General features: G+C 40.8%; 1 protein-coding gene and 1 long non-coding RNA gene across 2 annotated transcripts in view; one reads left to right on the plus strand and one right to left on the minus strand.

Annotated features, from left to right (window-relative positions):
* Positions 1-24196, plus strand: part of LOC122561217 (GDNF family receptor alpha-1-like) — a 204058-nt gene that overhangs the window by 66174 nt on the left and 113688 nt on the right. The gene's annotated exons all lie outside the window — the stretch shown is intronic.
* Positions 1-24196, minus strand: part of LOC122561218 (uncharacterized) — an 82182-nt gene that overhangs the window by 45431 nt on the left and 12555 nt on the right. Inside the window, exon 2 of the long non-coding RNA XR_006314947.2 lies at positions 3155-3224. This is a non-coding gene — a long non-coding RNA (uncharacterized LOC122561218). The remainder of the gene's footprint in view (positions 1-3154; positions 3225-24196) is intronic.

Raw genomic sequence — 24196 nt, forward strand, 5'->3', positions numbered from 1 at the left:
AGATCACGAGAAGCATTCAGCCTTTTTTTTATTAAGGGACTTATATTTTGATAATTTCAGAGAATTCAGCAGGTTTACTAGATTTTAAATTTTATTGACTATTTGCTATTAAATGCATCATCAATACCGCCATGAAGCTGTGACTCAATGGATGGAATCGTCCCAGATCCTAAAAGACATGGATATTGGGAAAAAAAAACTATTAGAATGTTTAGGGTAAGATTTGCAGTGAGGAGATTCTTGATATTAAAAGCAAAATGACCCATTCTCCAAACATATATTGAATGGTGAGATGAGAATCTCACGAGTGAGCGGGGAGAGGTTTGTTTGCTTGCATTAACATCTCATTATTAGCTAAACTCACCTTATTCATAGATTCACAGAATCATAGAATCCCAACAGTGTGGAAATAGGCCATTTGGCCCAACAAGTCCACACCAACCTTCCAACGAAGATCCCACTCAGACCCATTTCCTCACCCTATCGCTCTACACTTCCCCTGACTAATATCCCTCACCTACACATCCCTGAACACTAATAACAAGTATTTTCCATTCATCCACCGGCTGGTTAGAAACTAGATGTTGATAATTCCCAGAAATGAAAGTCAGAGTGGGTATCTGGCAACTCAAGCTTGTCACTTACTCGTCCAACTCTCCAACTTGAACAGCGGTCACCAATATGGGAAGCTATTGTCTGAATCCCCCATCCATGGAAATTGGTATCAGACATGTACCAGCCTCATCGCACCCTGATGGCATATCTCCAATCCATTTACAATTACAATCTGCACTTCAATTCTGTACTTTGGAGGGAACTGGCATCTTTCAGTAAAATTCTGCTGGCAGCACAATTTGCATGCAGCCATTGGCACCTAACTCATGAAAAAGGACCAGGATACATCTAAGGGCTCTTCAATTTCTCTCTTAGCACTCACTCAACGCCTGTTTAGATATTCATGGCATCCTTGCCATAACTAGCCAAGTCTTTTTGCACTTTGACCCCTCAGCCAGAGCTTTAAGGCTCATAGTACATTTGTCTTGCCTTTCTATTTCATCCAGAACCATCCAGGAAGGTCTGGAGCCTAACTGCCCTGGTAAAAACCCAAATTGATTGCACTGTTGATTAATTCTTCCATTACTTTGTTGATGATCAAGTGTAAATCTAAATGGTAGTAATTGGTTGGATTGGACTTTTTCTGCTATTAGTACACAACATATAATTTTCCAGACTGTCAGATACCAATGATGTAGCTGTACTAGAATAGATGGGCTCGATGCACAGTACAATTGTCAGAATATGTAAGGGCCTATTTGCCTTTGGGGTCTTTAGCTGTTTCTTGATATCATGTGGAGTGAATTAAATTGGCTGAAGACTGGCATCTGACCACAGGAGGAGATCAAAATGAATCATCCATTTGGCATATTTAGCTGAAGATAAATGTAAATACATTGACATTGTCTTTTGCACTGATGTGCTGGTGGGCCCCCATTGCTGAAGCTAGATAGTGGGGGTGGCACAGTGGCTCAGTGGTTAGCACTGCTACCTCACAGCGCCAGGGCCCCAGGTTCAATTCCAGTCTCGGGCAACTGTCTGTGTGGAGTTTGCACATTCTCCCCGTGTCTGCATGGGTTTCCTCTAGGTGCTCCAGTTTCCTCCCACAGTCCTAAGATATGCAGGTTAGGTGAATTGGCCACACTAAATTGCCCATGGTGTTCAGGGGTGTGTGCATTGGTAAGGGGTAAATGTAGAGTAATACTAGTATAGAATAGTAATCCTATTCTATATATATGTGTGAAGCCTCCACCATGTAATTTGTTTATTTGTCCATCACCATTTATAACTGGATGTAATCGGGCTGCATAAGATTGACAGCTGTGTTTGCCATTGTCATTTGCTGTGTCTAGGTCATTGCTAGGTGGTCTGCTGATTTCTTTCCTTTCTTCAGGCTTTGTAGTGGTTTGATACAACTGACTGGTTTTCTCGGCCATATCAGACGGTAACTTAGAAGGCAACCACTTGGCTACAGTCTGGAATCACATGAACACTAGATCAAGTAAGGTGGCAGATTTCCTTCCATAAAGGGCATTTGTGGTTACATAGTTGTCATCAGGCTATTGTTAAAATTACAATTTTTAAAATTGATTTCAAATTTCATCATCTGCCACGAGGATTTGAGTCCATGTTCTCAAAACATTAACCTGGGGTTCTTGATTGCTAGCTTACTGACAATATGACTACACTACCTCACCTATATTAGTTATAAAACATTTTGGGTTTAACTGTGTGAAGGATGCTTTTATAAAATGCAAGTTCTTTCTTGAGAATGACCTTGCAGAGAGATATAATGTTTGTTGTGGCTTAGCTTGAAATATGGAGTTTATAAAGTATGAAAAGAAAATCATTTAGTGGATTATGTGTTGTAAAGTAATCACATTCTGTTACAGTTGCTGCTGTATTTTTGTTAAAATGGGAAGGCCTGTTACGTTGTAGATCACGACTGCCTGCAAATGCTTTGCATTTAATACAGGAATAACAGGGTAGGTTCAATTAAACCAATCTGAAATTCCAGAAGAGGTTGAACAATTTATTTTTTGTTTTGGAATAAAAAGGAGCTTCCTTCTTTGTAGATTTTTAAATCGCTTTTGGACATTCATAACACTATCTCCAGTTCTATTCAATAATTCACAAATAAGACATTCAAGTACTGCAGATGGCACACAGAAAAGCTATGATATTGATTCCTAATTTGAGGAACATATTTATGAAAAAGAGTGGAGTTCTTGGGCTTTTCAGCCTTGAAAGAGGCAACTCAAAGAGAACCTAATAAAGCTGCTTAAGACAGAAAACATAAATATGGAACTGTACTTCAAACTAACTAGTAATAGTAGAGCAGGAGGCAAAAATTCAAACAATTAACAACAAGAAAATGTAAGGCTCATATTGAAAGATTGCCACACAAAATGTGATCAATACATGCAATAGATTTCTGGGTACATCAGCAGAAACAAAATCCTGGCTTATTTAGGTTAAAACTGGATTTTGTACAGTCTTTATAATTCAATGAGTTGAGTAGCATTTATTATCTATATTGTATAATATCCATGCCTATCCTGATCTTTTGAAAGTCATGTTTCATGCTTGAATGTTTTACCTTGGAAAGATCATCCTTTGGCAAGTGTGGCAGGACAGTATGTTAATTGGCATTTTGAATCTCGCATCACCTAAACAAACAATTAATGGATTGGATTATTACACTCCAAGGTTATCATCGGGCCTTGTACCGTTTCTACTAGAATTGTTGCAATAATACCATAACGGCAAGTGTTTGTTAAAATGTTCCCAGCAACAAAAACAGTTCAAATCAAAGACTTTTTGAAAATAAAAACCGAATACAATATTTTCAGATTTGTTGCTTTCAGTCCAGCATTGCCAGGAATGAAACTTATTTTTGTAGAATCCCTACAGTGTGGAATCAGGCCATTTGGCCAACAAGTCCACACCCACCCTCCGCAGAGTAACCCACCCAGACCCATTCCCCTACCCTATTATTCTACATATATCCCTAACTAATGCATCTAACCTACATATCCCTGAACACTATGAGCAATTTAGCCTGGCCAATTCACCTAACTTGTTTGGGAGGAAACCAGAGGAAACCCATGCAGACACAAGGAAAATGTGCAAACTCCACACAAACACTCGCACCCGCCTGGAATCGAATCCAGGTCCCTGATGCTGTGAGAAAGTGAGGACTGCAGATGCTGGAGATCAGAGCTTAAAAATGTGTTGCTGGAAAAGCGCAGCAGGTCAGGCAGCATCAAAGGAGCAGGGGAATCGACGTTTTGGGCATAAGCCCTTCTTCAGGAATCATGATGCTGTGAGGCGGCAGTGCTAACTACTGAGCCACCGTGCTGCCCATTCCAATAGGTCATTAGTGGAGGTGGAAAAAGCTGCAAATCTCACCCTAAACCTTCTAATACACATGGTTGACATTTATCTTATTCTCTGTATAAACACATAGGCAGGTATTAGAAAGTGCCCAACATAGGCTATGAATCCAGGAACACGGGGTGCCTGTATAGAGAGTCTTTGCGGCCAGTCCTAAACTTGTTCTCAAACCCCATTATAATTCAGGAGTGTGGTAGTTGTCCATCAGGTACCTTGATGCAGTTTTCCTGTAATAAATTAGCGATCTTTGACCAATTCTGAAGTCCACAGCTAGGCCTGGGAGCGGAAGGGTGCAAGGATGGCTGGCAGTCATTTTTTATGCCAGCAGTAATCATGTACAAGATGTATTTCAGACTTCAGCAACTCACCAAGGCTCCTTCAACAGAATCTTCCAAACACACAACCTCTGTTAACTAGATAAAACAAGGCAGCAGATGCACAGAAAATTCACAACCTGTAGGCTTCCCTGGAGATCATCCATTGTCCAGACTTGAAAATACATCAAGACTTAGTCACTGTGGCTAGGTTAAATTCTTAGAACTCCCTCTTTTACAGCATGTAGATGCTGAATTGTAGTGTTTCAAGAAGGAGTCCAAATATCACCTTCCCATGGATAATTAGGGATTAGCAATACGTGCTGGCTTTGCCAATGATTCCCGCGTCCAACGTTTGAAAGAAAAATGGTCACTCCTGCTTCTTCCACCTTCACTAATGACCTATTGGAATGTTCTGGGTTTTATTTTGAGTGGCCCCTTTAAGGATCAATGGCTTGGCTGATCAAGACCCAGAAGTGTTAATGGTAAGCAATCTCAGAATAGTGTAAGTGAATTAATACATTCAAGCCAGAAATCTGCACATCCAACCAATTTCAATACTGAAATGAGTACTTCAAAAAATGGTCCTAACAAATTTATTATGATCCAAATGCCCATGCAAATTGGCTGCAGGACACTGGTTCTCTAAATTGATATTCATTGTATCTATTTCAACCTTGGAAATCTATTAAAATGGCAGTAATATTTCTACAAGAAGTATGTTATTAAATTGTACGGTTTCATCAGAATTCTGTAAGAGTTTATTTGACTGTCTCAAACTCAGAGGGACATATTAAGAGTTCTGTAATGCAAGCTGTTTGTAATCAAGTATTCTGGCCAATTTTCAATTGGAGGATGCAGATTGGTGCTGATAACTCTGTTTGCTGCCAGCCCATTAATTATTAACCTTAGGCTCTATCTTATATTCCTGATGCTGCATAAATGGAGGGAAATTTAACCCTTAACTAGGAAGCTGGGTGGACGTACTTGGCTTGGCAGCATTTGGCTGTGGTATTTTTCAAATGGTCATCATGACTCTATGACTGTGACTCTATGGTGGTGCCTCATGTGATTTGACATCTCTACCAGTAGGAGTATTGAGTAAGGGTTAGTTGAGGTAGTTTGTTGCCACCACTTCACCTTTTTTCTTTGCTTTGTACTTGTGCCTATGTAGTGATTAGTGGTAGAGGATACACTACTGTGGAGTATCTACAGAAGAGGCACTGTTCTTGGATAATAAGAAGGTTTATTGCACAATAGCATTAAGTATAACTACATTTGGTCAGGCATTATTATTGGAAAGGTGATGGCCTCGTAGTTTGATCACTGGACTGTTACTCCAGAGGTCTAGGTAATATTTTGGGGACCTGGGTTGAATCTTGCCAAGACATGTCGTGGAATTTGAATTCAAATCTGGAATTAAGATTCTAATGATGACCATGAAACCATTGTCAATTGTCAGGAAGAAAGCCATCTGGTTCACTAATATCCTTTATGGAAGAAATGGCTTACATATGTCTTCAGACCCACAGCAATTTGGGGTTGATTCTTAACTGCCCTCTCATCAATTAAGTATAGGCTATAAATGATAGCCCAGCAGTTGACTTCCACATCCTGTGAATGAATTAGTTACTAGGAGCTTAGCAAACTTGTACAGGTAGACCTGCTTCCTCTGAAAACTATAGTGGAATTCCTTGCCTCCACTCATTGATTGAGTGCGACAATGGTAGAAAGAGTGGAGTTAATGTCACATGGATGTCAATGTAACTGTCCAGTACGATTAGCCTCTACAACAGAGTGATTTAATGACCAGGCTTCATTAATATCCTGCTGCTTAGCTGTTTGCTTGAAATTGACCAAAAGGGAGAGATTGCTTGAATGATTGACTGCTGCTTTTTGAGTATTGGGCCATTTGTAGACAGTCTACCAGCATTCAGCTATATCACAAGAGCTGGTGAAAGGGAAAAAGAAAGTGGGGGGCCCAGGTCTGTTTTTATTAGAGATGGAAGTTAAATCAGAAACTTTCATGATTTATTGGACCAACTTAGTCAAAACGTGCTCAGAAAATCACAACACGCATTGCAGTGTTGAGAGAGAATTGGGTCCTTTACTCTGCAAATGGATTGTATGCAGAGGTGGGCCCCGATAGTGAGAAGGAATGGCCACATCTTGAGGCCCAACTTGAAGGGCTTCCTTGATGTGGTTCCTGTTGCAAGGGGTGAAACAGTTGTTGTGTTGCTCGTCATGGAAGGAAATATCTTTCAACAGTCAATTGGGTTAGAACTGTAATTGTCGGCTGAGCACTGAAAGAAATGAACCATTCTGAGTCTTCTCATAGGAAACTGTAGTTTATTGCAAGAAAGAGTCATAGAGTTATACTTCACAGGAACAGACCCTCTGGTTCAACTCGGTCATGCCAACCTAAACTGATCTAGTTGCATTGGTCAGAATTTGGCCCATATCCCTCTAAATCCTTTCTATTCATGTACCCATCCAGATACCTTTTAAATGTAATAATTGTTTCTACCTGCACCACTTCCTCTGGCAGCTTGTTTCATACACGCACCACCCTCTGTGAAAAAGTTGGCCCTCAGGAGCCTTTTAAATCTTTCCCCTCTCATCTTAAATCAATGCCCTCTAGTTTTAGACTTCCATACTCTGGGAAAAAGACCTTGGCTGTTCACCCTATCCATGCCCCTCATGATTTTATAAACCTCTATTAGGTCATCCCTCAGACTCCGATGCTTCAGGGAAAGTAGTGCCAGCCTATTCAGCCTCTTCCTATTGCTCAATCCCTCCAATCATTGTAATATTTTCTCCAATCTCTCAAGTTTAACAACATCTTTCCTTTAGCAAGGAGACCAGAACTGAATGCAGTATTCTAAAAGTGGCCTCACCAATGTCCTGTACAGCTGCAACATGACACCCCAACTGTAAAAATCAAAAACACTGACCAATGAAGGCAACACGCCAAATGCCTTCTTCACCACCCTGCCTACCTGCAACTCCACTTTAAAGGAACTATGCACCTGCACCCCTACGTCCCTTTGTTTGGCAACACTCCTCAGGGCCCTATCATTTACATTATAAGTCCTGTCTTGATTTTCTTGACCAAAATGCAATACCTCACAATTATCTAAATTAAACTCCATCTGCCACTCCTCAGCCCTTTGACTCATCTGATCATGATCCCATTGTACACTGAGATAACCATCTTCACTGTCCACTACATCACCAATTTTGGCGTCATCTGCAAACTTACTACCCATGCCTCCTGTACTCATATATTGACCTTGTCTAATGAAGGAGTGGAAAACACTAATCCAATGCTGGCAAAACTTCATGAGACAAAGCTGCACAGATGGCTGCATCTTGGCAGCTTCAGCAAGGTCTGACATTCTGCAATGAGATTTTCACGATGCATCAGATCAGGGGCTGATCATTAGATGCTGCAAGAAGAATGTTTGTCCTTCCACTAAGGCTTTCATTGGCTATGTAACAGTGTATGAATAACCAAATGTGCCTTTTTCATTAACCTTATAGTGGCAAAAATCTTCACAGATAAGTATGAAACCATCTTCAATAGCCTTGCATGCAAGTACTGGAGTGTACCCCACACATATCAAGACATCTAACCACATCTTTAACAGGCAAATAGCCTTCTTAATGATGTTTCTCTTCTGTAATTGATTGCTGTGGTTGTGTCATTGAAGTGCAATCTCTGGTTGTCTCGTAGGAAACTCCTTCAAAGTTTGTGAGAAACTCCTTACTAAGTAAACTTTAGCCCCCAGAACCCAACTGCAGGCCCAAGATCTGAACTGAAGAGGTTGCAGCAGTTATGAATACCTCAGAATAGCAGCTACTGCCAGAAGAAGTACATTTGTGTAAGAAGACCTTATTGAGGTCACATGCAATCTGCATGTTAATCAACTGAAACAATTTTCAGTTCACAAACATCTCTTGCTGATATAGGTAGTGACATGGGGCCAGTCTATCACTTCTTAAATTTTAGAATGCCAGATTTGCTATGCTTGTGATGGCCAAATGGTGAAGTAGCAAATCAAATGCCAATTCTTTATATAATATGAAAACTTATTTACATGTTGTCTGCTTTCTCCCAAACCAACACCTGGTGTTTCAAAGTCTACCTTAATATACTGTCCTTCATTTTTGTTGTTTTCACCTCCTACTTTGGTCACCCCACATTATCTCAATAAAGCTGAAAAATCCTCAGGAATGACGTGCTTAAAGTTAACTCAGGCAGTCCAGATTGTTGTGTCAACATATGCTTTTACAGGCCTGTTATCATCTGGCATTATAGATAGTAGTGACAGAAGTTCCAACTTCCTTTCTAGCACATGACTAACCAAGAATTTCTACTAGCCATTGGCATGTGTTGAAAAGGTTTGAAGATTCAAACTCAAGCCGTTTGGCTGCTTTATGAATGGGCCTTCCTTGGCCATTTTTATTTATATCCAGAAGAGTTCTTACAAAAAACTAAATATGTTTTTCCTCCATCATCAAATCATCCATGATTTTTTTTCCCATCTGTTAACCATCACCAGTAAATCACCTGTATTTTCCCATTAAATAATTTTACATGTAAAGCCTATTAAGGACAATACAACCATCAAAGGTGAGGGAGAGTTCAGGCCAGGGGAGGGGGCTAAATCAAAATGGAGTTGGAAGGGTCCCTTACTTGCCATCAAATCCTGGTTTGAGGCATGAATTCAGATTTTAACCTCAAGGTACTTAAATCAATTGATGCCCTCCATTTGCATAAATTTAACCTTAATAATACAACAAACATACTATAAATACATCAATGGAGGCAAAACACTTGTCCTCTGTGCTTGCGATGCCACATTGTGAGAATGTTGATGTGTTCCCAAGCAAAGAGTCTATCAATGATGTTGCAACAGTTCTTAACAGATTGAGGGTTGCCATTGAGTGTCTGCAATAGACCCCTGGAGGGAGCTTTACACAGTGAAAGTGAGGGCCACAGCAACCTTGAGTGCAACAGGCAGACATTGCGATTGGTTAGTTGTAGAGCAAGATTATCTTTCACCTTGGCACAGCTATGTATTAAGGGAGCCACATCAGGCATGATGCTGAGTTGACAGCTAATTCTATGAACCCAATGTAAGAGTCTGCATGAACATGAGGTTTTCATCTGGTTTTTGACTACCTGAAAAATACAGTGGTGCTGAAACATCTACAAGTTGATCATGGAGCAGGAGAATAACTCACTCAATTTCTACTACCACTATGTCAAGTTTCTGCTATGTGGAAAAGTTTCCCTATTGTCTGGGAATTCCCTAGGAGATACTCTCACTCCACCACAGTTGTTGTGGGGGAATGGGAACAATTCCAGGGTATTTCCTAGTTTTGGTCTTTAAAAAATACAACATAATTCTAATTTTAAAAATAAGTTCTCTTTTTCCTGAAGAATCTTTTAGAAATAGATACTCAAGCATTAACAATAATTGTTTATACAAAAGTTTACATTTTTCCTTCTCGCCTTAAGAAAATTCCAAAAGAGACTTCCAATTGTCTGTGATAATGTTACAGATATCGAGATACAAACAAAGTCATAGAACATAGAACATAGAAGAATACAGCGCAGTACAGGCCCTTTGGCCCTCGATGTTGCGCCGATCCAAGCCCACCTAACCTATACTAACCCACTATCCTCCATATACCTATCCAATGCCTGCTTAAATGCCCATAAAGAGGGAGAGTCCACCACTGCTACTGGCAGGGCATTCCATGAACTTACGACTCGCTGAGTGAAGAACCTACCCCTAACTTCAGTTCTATATCTACCCCCCCTTAATTTAAAGCTATGCCCCCTTGTAATACCCGACTCCAATTCAGTCATGAATTTATTCTAGATGTATTGGTATGCTAAGAAATTGAATAGAGAGAGGAGTAATAATAATTAAAAGTATATAAAGCTTAACATATCAAAATATCTCAAAGCTCTGAACATACTGAATTATTAAAGTGATGTGAGTGTTTTTAGGTGGACAAATGTTACATTACTAAGATCCCACAAATAACCTTCAGTCAATGATTAGTTAATCTGTAGATATCAATCAACTAGATTTAAACACAAGGGATCATCTGAGAGCCCAATAAGTAAAACAAATCTATGCACCTTAAACTATTTTGATATATATTTTAATAGAACCAAACAGGAATCGCATTGCAAATTGGCAAGTTGGTTCAAATATAAACTGCTGTTTACTAGAGTTAATAGGATTGCCAGTAGGAGTATAACTATGAAGGACAGCCAACAGGTTTAATGAATAGGAATTACTAAGCCAGTTACCTCCAAGCAGTGAAGTATTGCTAGCCTTGGGAGATATGTATAATAGGCTTTCAGGATGCTGTGCTACAGTTCAAGCTTCATGGTAACGATCTATTGTGTCTTTGTATATTTGTCACGTAAAGCTGTAAGTCAGTGATAGATGTGGTTCTCTGAAGCCATATTGGGAGTTAATCAAAAGCTGCTTTAGTTCCAGGTAACTGGTCATTGATTACCAGTTCCACAAACTGGCTAATTAGGATGTGATTGCCAATATGAGATTCATCATCCTTATTTGGCTGATGATCAGCATTTACTTGCTTCAATTGAGATGGTATAATATGAAGGTTAAAATTTCAAAGGGAAATCATCAAAAAATAATTCCAACAATATAATGCCACAGAATCTTTCCCATCAAATACATTTTGAGTTCAGCTTTTAAAATCATTTATAATCAGAATAGTATTAATGGATTAGTCAAAATCATTCAGGTTTTCTTAATTTAGAAAGTGCGGGGAGGGAAAGGCTTTGGATATGATTAGTGATTTACTGGCAGTGGTTAATAGATGAAAAAAATGCCATGGGTGATTTGGTGAGGAAACAAAAGTAGTTGTGTGTAAGAGCACTTCTGGATATAAAAGAAAAGAAGGGGAAAACTATATAGTGGAAAGAGTGGAGAGCGATTGTGGTCAGGTTTGCTATATAGTCACAAGTAATATTCCCTGTTCTAGTCCACATGATTTAAAAAGAACTTAACCCTACTTGCAAGTTTCCCTCCAGTCACACATCAACCTAACTTGGAGTTATCCCCATTCCTTTACTGTCACTGGGTCAAAATCCTGGAATCCCTTCACAACATCACTGATCATGTACCTACACCCCAACCATACCAATTCAAGAAAGCAGTTCTATCCTATCTAGCTTAATGATAGTGCTACACAACAAAATGTAAGGTGCCCTCACACAAAGGCTATACTGTAGTCACCTATCAATACCATAATGGACAGATGCATATGCCAGATAAATTGCTAAGGATGAAATCAAGGGGTTTCTTCCTCTTGTTGGCTCCCTCATCACCTGTCACAGAACCAATCTAACAGCTTTATCTTATTGCAGTCATCCAACTCTGCCAGTGGATATTGAGCCACTCTTGATGATAAACATAAAAATCTTCCATCCAGAGTACATCTGTGCACTTTCCACCCTTGGTGCCTCTTCCAAGTGGTGTTCACCATGGAAGAGTTCATTCATTAGTTAAATGCATGTGGTAAGGGATAGGTGGTAATCAGCAGGTTGTTTCCATGGCCAGTTTTGACCTGATGCCTAGATACTGCAAATGGTCTACTGTCAGTGTTGTGGATTCACAATTGTGAGATTATGCACAAATATCCACATCAGTGAGCAGTTTCTAAATAATAACAGTAAAGGGATGAAACAAGATCATCAACTGCCAACTCCTGGGTCCAAGAACATACATGGCATCAAAACATTAAGGCAGTATTTACAAATATATTTAAAAGGAGCTATCCTAAATGAAATAAGCAAATAGATGACAAGTCTTATTTTAATCCCCCTTCCTCACCAAAGCAAGTATTCTGGGTATATGAGAAGTTAAAAATTCAAAACCAACTCCAATTTACGCTGAAATCACACTTTTAACATAAAGGAGATAGGATGATGATTCAGTGTTCAGTCAACTCTCAGGAGGCAGATAGATTGATGATTCCTTTTAAGAAGTCTGTGTGCCTCCATTTTAGCAATGTTTGTGGGCCAGGAGGAGTGGAAGAGCAAGAACCAAACCCAATCTTTACCTGGTTTATTTTCCATGACTAACTTGCATAATAAACTGCAGTGATCACACAATCTCATTTTCTCTAATCACTATCATGCTTGATCAGGCTAGATACAGTTATAGAAGCACGGGTAGCATGGTGGTTCATGGAGTTTGAGCATTCTCCTCATATCTGCATGAGTTTCTACCGTGTGCTCCAGTTTCCTGCCACCGTCCAAAGACATGCAGGTTGGGTGGATTGGTCTTGCTAAATTACCTATAATGTTCGGGGAAATGTAGGTTAGGTGCATTAGTCTTGGAGGGTGATAGGGAATGGGTCTGAGTGGTGGGGTTTGTTGGACCAAATGGCCTATTTCCATGCTGTATGGATTCTATGAGTTATACAGCATGGAAATAGACCCTTCAGTCAAACAAGTCTGTGCTGACCAGGTACCCTAAACTGATTAAGTTCCATTTGCCAGCACTTGGCCCATAATCCCAGGAGGACCAGTTCAAAATACGTACAACACAGATGGCCTCCTTCTTCAAGGACCGCAATTTCCCCCCCGACGTGGTCGACGGTGCCCTCCACCGCATCTCCTCCACTTCCCGCTCCTCCGCCCTTGAGCCCCGCCCCTCCAACCGCCACCAGGACAGAACCCCACTGGTCCTCACCTACCACCCCACCAATCTCCATGTACAGCGCATCATCCACCGTCACTTCCGCCACCTCCAAACAGACCCCAGCACCAAGGATATATTTCCCTCCCCTCCCCTATCAGCTTTCCGTAGAGACCACTCCCTCCGCGACTCCCTTGTCAGATCCACACCCCCCACCGACCCAACCTCCACTCCCGGCACCTTCCCTTGCAACCGCAGGAGGTGCAACACTTGCGCCCACACCTCCCCCCTCACTTCTCTCCAAGGCCCCAAAGGAAACTTCCATATCCGCCACAGATTCACCTGCACCTCCACCCACATCATCTACTGCATCCGCTGCAGCCGGTGTGGCCTCCTCTATATTGGGGAGACAGGCCGCCTACTTGCGGAGCGATTCAGAGAGCACCTCTGGGCCACCCGGACGAACCAACCCAACCAACCTGTAGCACAGCATTTCAACTCCCCCTCCCACTCCACCGAGGATATGCAGGTCATTGGACTCATCCACCGCCAAACCACAACAACCCGACGGTCGGAGGAGGAGCGTCTTATCTTCCGACTGGGAACCCTCCAACCGCAGGGGATGAACTTGGACTTCACCAGTTTCTTCATCCCCCCTCCCCCCACCTTGTCTCAGCCGAATCCCTCCAGCCCGGCACCGCCTTCCTGACCTGCAGTCTTCTTCTTGACCTCTCCGCCTCCATCCTACTCCGACCTATCACCCTCACCTTGACCTCTTTCCACCTATCACATTTCCAACGCCCCTCCTCCAAGTCCCTCCTCCCTGCTTTTTATCTTCTCCTGCTGAACACTCTCTGCTCATTCCTGAAGAAGGGCCTGTGCCCGAAACGTCGAATCTCCTGTTCCCTGGATGCTGCCTGATCTGCTGTGCTGTTCCAGCAATAAAGTTTCAACTTTGATCTCCAGCATCTGCAGACCTCACTTTCTCCTCCATAATCCCTCTAAACACTTCCTATTCATGTACCTATCCAGATGTCTTTTAAGTGTTGTAAGTGTATCATCCTCCACCATTTCCTCTGGCAGCTTGTTTCATACAAGCACCTTCTGTGTGAAAAAGTTGCCCCGAGGTCTCTTTTAAGTCTATGCCCTCTAGTCTTGGACTCCTCTACCCTGGAAAAAGACCTTGGCTATTCACTCTATCCATGCTGCTCATGATTTTATAATCCTCTATAAGTCACATCTCAGCCTATGACTCTCCAGGGAAAAAAGCTCCAGCCTATTCAATCCCTCCCAATAACTCAAACCCTCGAATCCCAACAACATCCTAGTAAATCTTTTCTGCAATCTCTCAAGTTTATCAACATCTTTCCTAGAGCGGGGAGACCAGAATTAAATGCAATAATCTAAAATTGGTCTAACCGATGTCCTGTACAGCTGCAACATGACATCTCAACTCCTATACTCCTGACCAACGAAGATGTCAAGTGGAAACCTGGAAAGAAAACTGCTTTGGAATTCTGTACTTCTGGGTTTCCCATCCATTTTTCTTTCACTTGCTCCAAATGAGCAGTCCAATAAATATTGGGACCAATGACTGGATTTTCAAAAGTCAACCCAAGATAATTTTTCTAACTGAATTGTTCTAATCTGTTAATTAACTTACGAAGGGCAATAAGTTAGAATTAATCATTATCAATAACCAGTAATTGCTTACAGTATTTATGTGAATAATCTTTGATTTGTTGGGAGTAATCAATATCATATTTTTTAGTTCAAATGCATGGTTTGAATGCTTACTGATTTACTTTGAGAATGATAGCTGACCAAAATTTATACATCTTAACTAAGATCCCATAATTGTTGCATGTACACTAATGTTTAAGGATAAAATTATTAAATTATTCTTGTGAAAAAATTATATTTAAAAGTTATTGCACTAAGATATTCAAATTAAATGTCAATGTTTTACTACTAAAAGCCAAAAGAAAAGTCTATAGGTAACTTGAGAAGTAATTGTATTGTTCTGATATGTTCGGCTGGTCTCTTCAAAGTTAAGAATTAACATTGAGTTGGGGCATTGTGTTACAACAAATCTGCCTGTACAGAAAGTTTATAGTGAATAATACCATGTGGGAGATCATGCCAAAGAACTCACAATTTATCAACTATTTGTAAGAGATTTAAAATAGATATCTCTGCCACTAAGGTTTCCCATCTGATAAATATAGTTCCCAAGAAATAGAAAGCAAAATTTAAAGAATGGTTTTCCAATTTGGGAACCTCTAGCACATGCTGGCAGTTAACGAATAGAAAAGTGAGTGGGGGTGTGAAATTTGCTGACATGGACACTTGCTGTGTGCATAGCTGCGCGTAACTTAATAACAACAAATCCTGGAAATGCTTGGGAGGCATGGTGGCATCTGTGGAGAGAGAAACAGATTTAACATCTCAAGTCAATGATTTTCCATCTGAAATATGATACTCAAGAGGGCTGAATTAAAAGGGCACTAATATCTCTGAGAGTTATTGGGCTGGAGGAGATGAAACAGATATGTGAGGCAACGTCAGAGATGAGTTAAAAGAAGGATGAGAATTTTAAAATAGGCATTGCATGACCAGGAACAAGTGGAAGTCAGTGGTCATAGAGGTGAAGAGTAATTACCATTTCTCAATGGATACTCCTTCAGTTGGTTTTCAAGAGCATAAAAATTTACAGCACTGCAAGAGCACATTCAATTTATCATGGCAATCTCCTAAAAAGTAATAGCCAATGTATTATTTACAGTAATTTCTGGATTTTACAGGAATTTTCCAGTATTCACTGGCAGTGTATAAGGCCTTGTCAGCAATGTGAGCTACAGTAAAATTTAGTTTTATCATGTTGTCAAGTGCGATATCTGCATCTAATGCTGAAAAGATATTAATAACACTTAGTTTAAATAAATACTGCAAAATCACCAAGAACAATAGAGAAATTCAAAAAAAATCTTTTAATTTGCATGTGTTTAGTATGTCTTTCCTCAAGATTAAGCTGCTTATGCTAGACTCACACAGAATTATTTTGAACCATTTTTATCATACAAGAATCTATTGGCTGCCTTTGCCATAAATGATACAAATTTGAGTGCACTTTTATTTAAATACAGAAATCCAGCATTACCTTTCAAGGAATACAGGTTACTCGTTCATAAATTACATCACCCCAAATCCTATTTCCTGTTCTAATTCTGGCCTGTTTTTCTGCAAATTAGAAATTCAAATTAGAATTGAAATTTGATTTATTTTTTTCCATACTTTATTCTCTTTCTTGATATTTTCTCTAATAACATAAAAAAAGGAATCTCTCATGAATCATTCATTTCAATAGAAGCTAAATTCAATCTTCAGATGATTTTTGTAAATAATTTATTATTGAGTATTTCCTAAACACATAAATAATATATGAATAGGAATAAATTGTCTTTTTGGGTTTTTTTATTCTGTCGTGAAACGAGTAAGATGATGATGGATTAGAATAAAGTTCTGATCATTAAAATCAAAGATTGAAATTCCTTTTATTCAAATGCCAATTGTGCCAGTGGTGTGGAATGTCAGATCCCACAATGACTCCTCCAGTTGTGAGGCCACGACAATTATTATGTAATGTCTTATGATTAGCATGTCAATATACTTTTAGGAGACATGTTCATGATACCATCATTCGAGCATAACATGTAACTTGAGGGTAAAAAGGTCTCAAAATCCATTTTATTCTGGGATCACTTGAAGCATGACAAGCTATTGAAAGTTACTCTGTTGTACTTGATAGGTTAATGCCAGTCCAGATACATATATACTTGTGAATGTAGTGATTTTATTTAATAGCTATCTATAAAAAAAAAATCATTCAGATTCAGTACGACTGGCAAGTCCAGCTTCTTTTGTTACAGGAAATAACATTAGCAATACCACATCAGGTCAACTACTTCACTGGAAGTAAAACCACAAACTACTGCCGTAGAGACACAGGAATCTTGGATTATTGGAGAGGGTAGGTGCAAGGATGTGTGGTTACTGAAATCTATTTCTCTGGCCAATATGCTGATTTTCCAGCACTAGGTTGTTAAGTTTTGGCATTTGATCTTGCTGGCAAGCGTTGGAAAATGTAGTCCAGCCTGATATTGAGAAATGGCCACTTAAGCCATTATTGAGCTTGTTAATATTACTCTCAAGAGGTGGATTTTTTATCTTGTTTCCGTGGGTTAAATTCAACATGGTATTACAGCCAAGGCATCAAGGAGAAGCTGATGACAAAGAGGTACATTTGAGTAGACAAAAGGCAGCAATAAAAGGTAGAAGGCAATGAGTTGGCTCTCAGAGTCGGCCATGAGAGTTGAAAGAATGCTGAGTTCTCAGCAGCAGAAATTTGCCAACAAACATTGGAGAGAGTGACTCAGTGAAGATGCAAGTAAAAGCAGAAAATTCTGATAACACACAGGCAAGTCTATCAACATATAAAAAGAAAACTGCAGGCTGACATTCAAAGAGGAAATCTTTTGATGTCCACCCTTCTCTATCTTTTTGCTTGGTGTTTAATTTTTCTGACACCTCCGTTTAGGAAGTTTCCTTACATGAAAGATGCTCAATGAATGAAAACCTTTGTCACTATTTGAACTGCTCAGATCTGCATCCAAGATGTTAACCTTTCTTTTCCCTTAGGGCAGTTCATGCACATTCTATTTAACTATCACATTTTAGTGCTGACTTCCCATTCTTTTCCAACTGTTTCCTGTCATCTCATCAATTAGTTGTTCTCAGTGATAAATGGTATCATTCATGAGCTCTTGGTAGGGCTTTTTGAGGCTAACATTCAAAGGAAACTATTGAATGGTGAGCCTGACATCAGTGGTGGGCAAGCTGTTGGAGGGGACTCTGAGGGACAGGATTTACATGTATTAGACATAGTCAACATGGCTTTGTGTGTAGGAAGTCATGCCTCACTAACTTGGTTGATTTTTTAAAGAAGTAGAAAAGAGGATTGATGAAAGCAGAGTGGTGGACATGATCTGTATGGACTTCACTAAGGTGTTTGACAAGGTTCCGCATGGTAGAATGGTTAGCAAGGTTAGATTGCATGGAATACAGAGAGAACTAGCCATTTTTAAACAGAACTGGTTTGAAGGTAGGAGACAGAGGTGGTAGTGGAGGTTTGCTTTTCAGACTCGAGGCCTGTGACCAGCGGTATGCCCATGGATCGATGCTGGGCCTACTGTTTTTCGCCATTTATATAAATCATTTGGATGTGAACACAGGAAATATGGTTAGTAAGTTTGCAGATGACACCAGAATTGATAGTGTAGTGGACAGCATAGGTTACCTCAGAGTTCAACAGGACCTGGATCAGATGGACTAATGGGCCGAGGAGTGGCAGATGGAGTTTAATTTAGATAAATGTGAAGTGCTGCATTTTAGAAAGGCAAATCAGGGCAGGACCTGTGCAATTAATGGTAAGGTGTTGCTGAACAATAGAATCTTGGAGTGCCGATTCATAGTTCCTTGAAAGTGGAGTCACAGGTAGACACGATTGTGAAGGTGTTTGATATGCTTGTATTTATTGATCAGTGCATTGAGTAAAGGAGTTGGGAGGTCATGTTGCGGCTATACAGGACATTATTTAGGCCACTATTGGAATATTGCATTGAGTTCTGGTCTCCTTGCTGTAGGAAGGATGTTGTGAAACTTGAAAGTGTTCAGAAAAGATTTACAAAGATGTTGCCAGGGTTGGAGGGTTTGAGCTATAGAGAGAGGTTGAATAGGTTGGGGCTATTTTCCCTGGAGCGTCAGAGGCTGATGGGTGACCTTATAGGGGTTTATAAAATCATGAAGGGCATGGATAGGGTGAATAGCCAAGAGTGAGGGAGTCCAAAACTAGATAACATAGGTTCAGGATGAGAGGGGAAATATTTAAAAGGGACCTAAGGAACAACGTTTTCACACAGAGGGTAGTGCGTGTATGGAATGAACTGTCAGAGGAAGTGGTGGAGGCTGGTACAGTTACAAGATTTAAGAAACATCTGGATAGGTGTTTGAATAGGAGGGGTTTAGATGAACATGGACCAAATGCTGGCAAATGGGACTAGCTAAATTTAGAATATCTGGTTGGCATGGAAGAGTCGGACCAAGAGTTGGTACAATTCTGTGACTTTCACTGGAGTGGTCAGGTCTACCTGCCTAGATATTAATTCAAACCATTAAGAGTGTCATCAATGCCCTTTAAGAATCTCATTTCATTACTGTTGGTACTCAACTAATGTCACATTGGAATCCCAAAAAGTTTGAGTGCATATGTGTGTATTCGAAAGACTGTGTGTGGGCAGGAGAAGGGGAAATCCTCATTCAAAGACATTCAGTGCCTGATCAATGGACCTGACATCTGAAAGGAGAAAGCAGCTGGCTGAGATTCACCTCTAGTCTGACATCATCTCCTGACTCACTGAGTTTCCTCTCTGTAATCCCATCCTACTTTCCCTGACTTGTGGTCTGTGTCCCTTGTCAATTTAAAACCTGCTCCCAGTGACGCTGGCAAGCAATGAAGAGCTGCCAGTTTCTATTGGCCAATAGCTCCTCCAGAGCAGGATTTGCATTCACAGGTATGAATCCTGGGGAGGCCCCAACACTGACCAGTTAAATACTTAAATACCTGATTGATACTTCATTTCAGCAGCATTTCCCAATGGAAAAATTGCATAGCTGCTGCTGTTTTTGCAGACTATGGACAAGATCCCTGTTGCCAACACTAATTTCCGTCCAGAACAGAAGATAGTGAGGCAAGATCAGTATACTCAACAGATGTTACTAGTGCTTAAAGTAATTATGTGACACCTTCTGAAATAGCAGCTAGTTCCATGGGAAGCTTCAGCACATATCTCCTGAATTTGAAGATGTTGACATATTTTCATCCTGTCCACAATGAGCTCCTGCTATTCCATTCCTAGTGTCTCAATCAATGGATATTATGACCACATCAAACACTAATCCTCAAAATGTGTGAGAATCAGGTGACATCAAGTCTTATCCTCAGTCTCTTGAGAATTCATCCCTTTGGCCTGAATGGTGATGAACGACCCACTACTATAAGACCTCCTGTCTTCTTCTGTGCAGCCTCTGACTCACTGAAGACATTACAGAATCCATTCCTTCTTCCTGACCAACAGCGCTTGAGTTCTGACCTATACTTATGGGTTAGCAAGAAAGTACAGCCCACCCACTCCAAGGGTGTGGATTAGCTATGTTCCCTTAAGATGTTCAATCCTTAGCTCTCTGACTGTTGACGGGAATGCATGCCATCTGGGACTTTCCTGCCACTGATCTTTCCAGATGTAATAAGGCTTTTGATGCTTTTCCAGGCTGGCTCCTCTTCATCACTCCTCTCCTGCTGACCTCATTTGCCATACCTACTCATGCCCTCTTGGTTATCCATGTGTTCTACTTGTTACCATCACCATTAATCATGGAGTGAAAATGGGTCATGGACAATTATGTAAATAGTGTTTGGAAATTCGTGTCATGCACAAGTCAGCATGAAGTCAGGACCCGGAACTCATTGAATATCATTTGGGATGTGAAAAATCATGCATAGAGAGGAGGTGATAAGATAATTTTTCTCAAGGTTATTAGAGGTAAATATGAAACTTATATAATATTTGATATGATTTATTATTGTTACATGTACCTAGGTACAGTGAAAAGTTTTGTTTTGCATGCAGTACAGGCTGGTCATACCATAGTCATCCAAAATCCTGCTTCTCTTATCCTGAATAAAGTCCTGCTTTGGCATGACTCCTGGCTTTCCTGACCTACATTTCTCCTGGCCACCCAGTAACCCCAATTTTCAATTCTCATGCTTGTGTTTAAATTTCTTTATGACCTCATTCTTCCCAATCTCTGTAACTTCCTCATTCAGGCTGGACTTAATTAATTGTATAATTGAACTCAAATCTTTTTTTATATGCACTCATTCAATGAGGATTTCAATAACTAGACCATCATTTATTGCCCATTCCTAATTGCCAAAGAAAAGATGGTGGTCAACTGTCATCTTGAACTGCTGAGACTTTTGGGGTGAATGGACACACAGTGCAGTTATGAAGGGAATTCCAGGATTTTAACCTAGCCACAATGAAGAAATGGCAGTAGACTTCCAAGTCAGGATAGTGTGTGGTTTGGAGGGAAACTTGCAAGTGATGGTGTTCTCATGAATTTGCAGACCTTGTATTTCTAGGTTGTAGAGGTTGTGGAGAAAGTGAGGACTGCAGATGCTGGAGTCCAAGCATTAGCTCTTCCTGATGAAGAGCTAATGTCGGAACATCAACTTCCTGCACGTTGGATGCTACCTGCCTGCCTCTGCTTTTCCAGCACCACACTTTTTGACTGGAGAGATTGTGGGTCTTGAAGATGCTATAGAAAGAACCTAAGCACTTCAAGACCTTTGGGGCAGGACGGTGGCTACGTGGTTGGCATTGCTGCCACACAGTACCTGGGACCTGAGCTGATTCCAGCCTCAGGCTGGAATGTGGAGTTTGCACATTCTCCCTGTGGGTTTCCTCCCACAGTCCAAAGATGCGCAGGTTAGGTGAATTGGCTGTGCTAAATTGCCCATAATGTGGAGGCTAGGTGCATTATTCACGGGTAAATGTAGAGTATTAGAGTAGGTGTTTGGGTGAGATACTCTTCAGAGGGTTGGTGTGGACTTGTTGGACAAAAGTGCCTGTTTCCACACTGTGGGGATTTCATAATCTATGATATTCCATGGCAGAAATGATTAGAAATAGCAAGGCTGCTCTTTTGGCAGATTTTGCATTTCAGGCTTGCCACTTGGTGTAATTTAGATATACAATTCACTCATTGTTGTATCTCACAAGGAACAATCATAGCACTCACGTAAGTGTTCAATTTATTCACAATACCTTGGTAGAATATACTAGCACATGAATCTTTCATAGAGTCATAGAGATGTACAGCATGGAAACAGACCCTTTGGTCCAACCCGTCCATGCCGACCAGATATCCCAACCCAATCTAGTCCCACCTGCCAGCACCCGGCCCATATCCCTCCAAACCCTTCCTATTCATATACCCATCCAAATGCCTCTTAAATGTTGCAATTGTACCAACCTCCACCACATTCTCTGGCAGCTCATTCCATACACGTACCACCCTCTGTGTGAAAAAGTTGCCCCTTTGGTCTCTTTTATATCTTTCCCCACTCACCCTAAACCTATGCCCTCTAGTCTGGACTCCCTGATCCCAGGGAAAAGACTTTCTCTATTTATCCTATCCATGCCCCTCGTAATTTTGTAAACCTCTATAAGGTCACCCTTCAGCCTCTGAAGCTCCAGGGAAAACAGCCCCAGCCTGTTCAGCCTCTCCCTGTAGCTCAGATCCGCCAACCCTGGCAACATCCTTGTAAATCTTTTCTGAACCCTTTCAAGTTTCACAACATCTTTCCAATAGGAAGGAAACCAGAATTGCATGCAATTTTCCAACAGTGGCCTGACCAATGTCCTATACAGCCGTAACATGACCTCCCAACTCCTATACTCAATACTCTGACCAATAAAGGAAAGCATACCAAATGCCTTCTTCACTCACCTATCTACTGCGACTCCACATTCAAGGAGCAATAAACCTGCACTCTGAGGTCTCTTTGTTCAGCAACACTCCCTAGGACCTTACCATTAAATGTATAAGTCCTGCTAAGATTTGCTTTCCCAAAATGCAGCACCTCACATTTATCTGAATTAAACTCCATCTGCCACTTCTCAGCCCATTGGCCCATCTGATCCAGATCCTGTTGTAATCTGAGGTAACCCTCTTCGCTGTCCACTACACCTCAAGTTTTGGTGTCATCTGCAAACTTATGCTCTGCAAACTTATGTACCTCTTATGCTCGCATCCAAATCATTTATGTAAATGACAAAAAGTAGAGGGCCCAGCACCGACCCTTGTGGCACTCCACTGGTCACAGGCCTCCAGTCTGAAAAACAAACCTCCACCACCACCCTCTGTCTTCTATCTTTGAGCTAGTTCTGTATCCAAATGGCTAGTTCTCCCTGTATTCCATGAGATCTAAACTTGCTAATCAGTCTCCCATGGGGAACCTTGTCGAACGCCTTACTGAATTCCATATAGATCACATCTACTGCTCTGCCCTCATCAATCGTCTTTGTTACTTCTTCAAAAAACTCAATCAAGTTTGTGAGACATGATTTCCCATGCACAAAGCCATGTTGACTATCTCAAGTCAGTCCTTGCCTTTCCAAATGCATGTACATCCTGTGCCTCAGGATTCCCTCCAACAACTTGCCCACCACTGAGGTCAGGCTCACCAGTCTGTAGTTCCCTGGCTTGTCTTTACCGGCCTTCTTAAACAGTGGCACCATGTTTGCTAACCTCCAGTCTTCTGGCACCTCACCTGTGACTATCGATGATACAAATATCTCAGCAAGAGGCCCAGCAATCACTTCTCTAGCTTCCCACAGAGTTCTCGAGTACACCTGATCAGGTCCTGGGGATTTATCCACTTTTAACCATTTCAAGACATCCATCACTTCCTCCTCTGTAATCTGGACATTTTGCAAGATGTCACCATCTATTTCCCTACTGTCTATATCTTCCATATCCTTTTCCACAGTAAATACTGATGCAAAATATTCATTTAGTATCTCCCTCATTTTCTGTGGCTCCACACAAAGGCCGCCTTGCTGATCTTTGAGGGATGGAAATGTGTTGCTGGAAAAGCGCAGCAGGTCAGGCAGCATCTAGGGAACAGGAGAATCGACGTTTCGGGCATTAGCCCTTCTTCAGGAATGATCTTTGAGGGGCCCTATTCTCTTCCTAGTTACCCTTTTGTCCTTAACATATTTGTAAAACCCCTTTGGATTCTCCTTAATTCTATTTGCCAAAGCTATCTCATGTCCCCGTTTTGCCCTCCTGATTTCCCTCTTAAGTATACTCCTACTTTCTACTCTTCTAAGGATTCACTCGATCTATCCAGTCTATACCTGCATATGCTTCCTTCTTTTTCTTAACCAAGCCCTCAATTTCTTTAGTCATCCAGCATTCCCTATACCTACCAGCCTTCCCTTTCACCCTGACAGGAATATACTTTCTCTGGATTCTTGTTATCTCATTTCTGAAGGCTTCCCATTTTCCAGCCGTCCCTTTACCTGTGAACATCTGCCTCCAATC

Source organism: Chiloscyllium plagiosum, unplaced genomic scaffold (assembly GCF_037043375.1).
Source record: "Chiloscyllium plagiosum isolate Xiang-an unplaced genomic scaffold, Cpla_swu_hap1 HiC_scaffold_22, whole genome shotgun sequence".
NCBI classification, from domain to species: Eukaryota; Metazoa; Chordata; class Chondrichthyes; order Orectolobiformes; family Hemiscylliidae; genus Chiloscyllium; species Chiloscyllium plagiosum.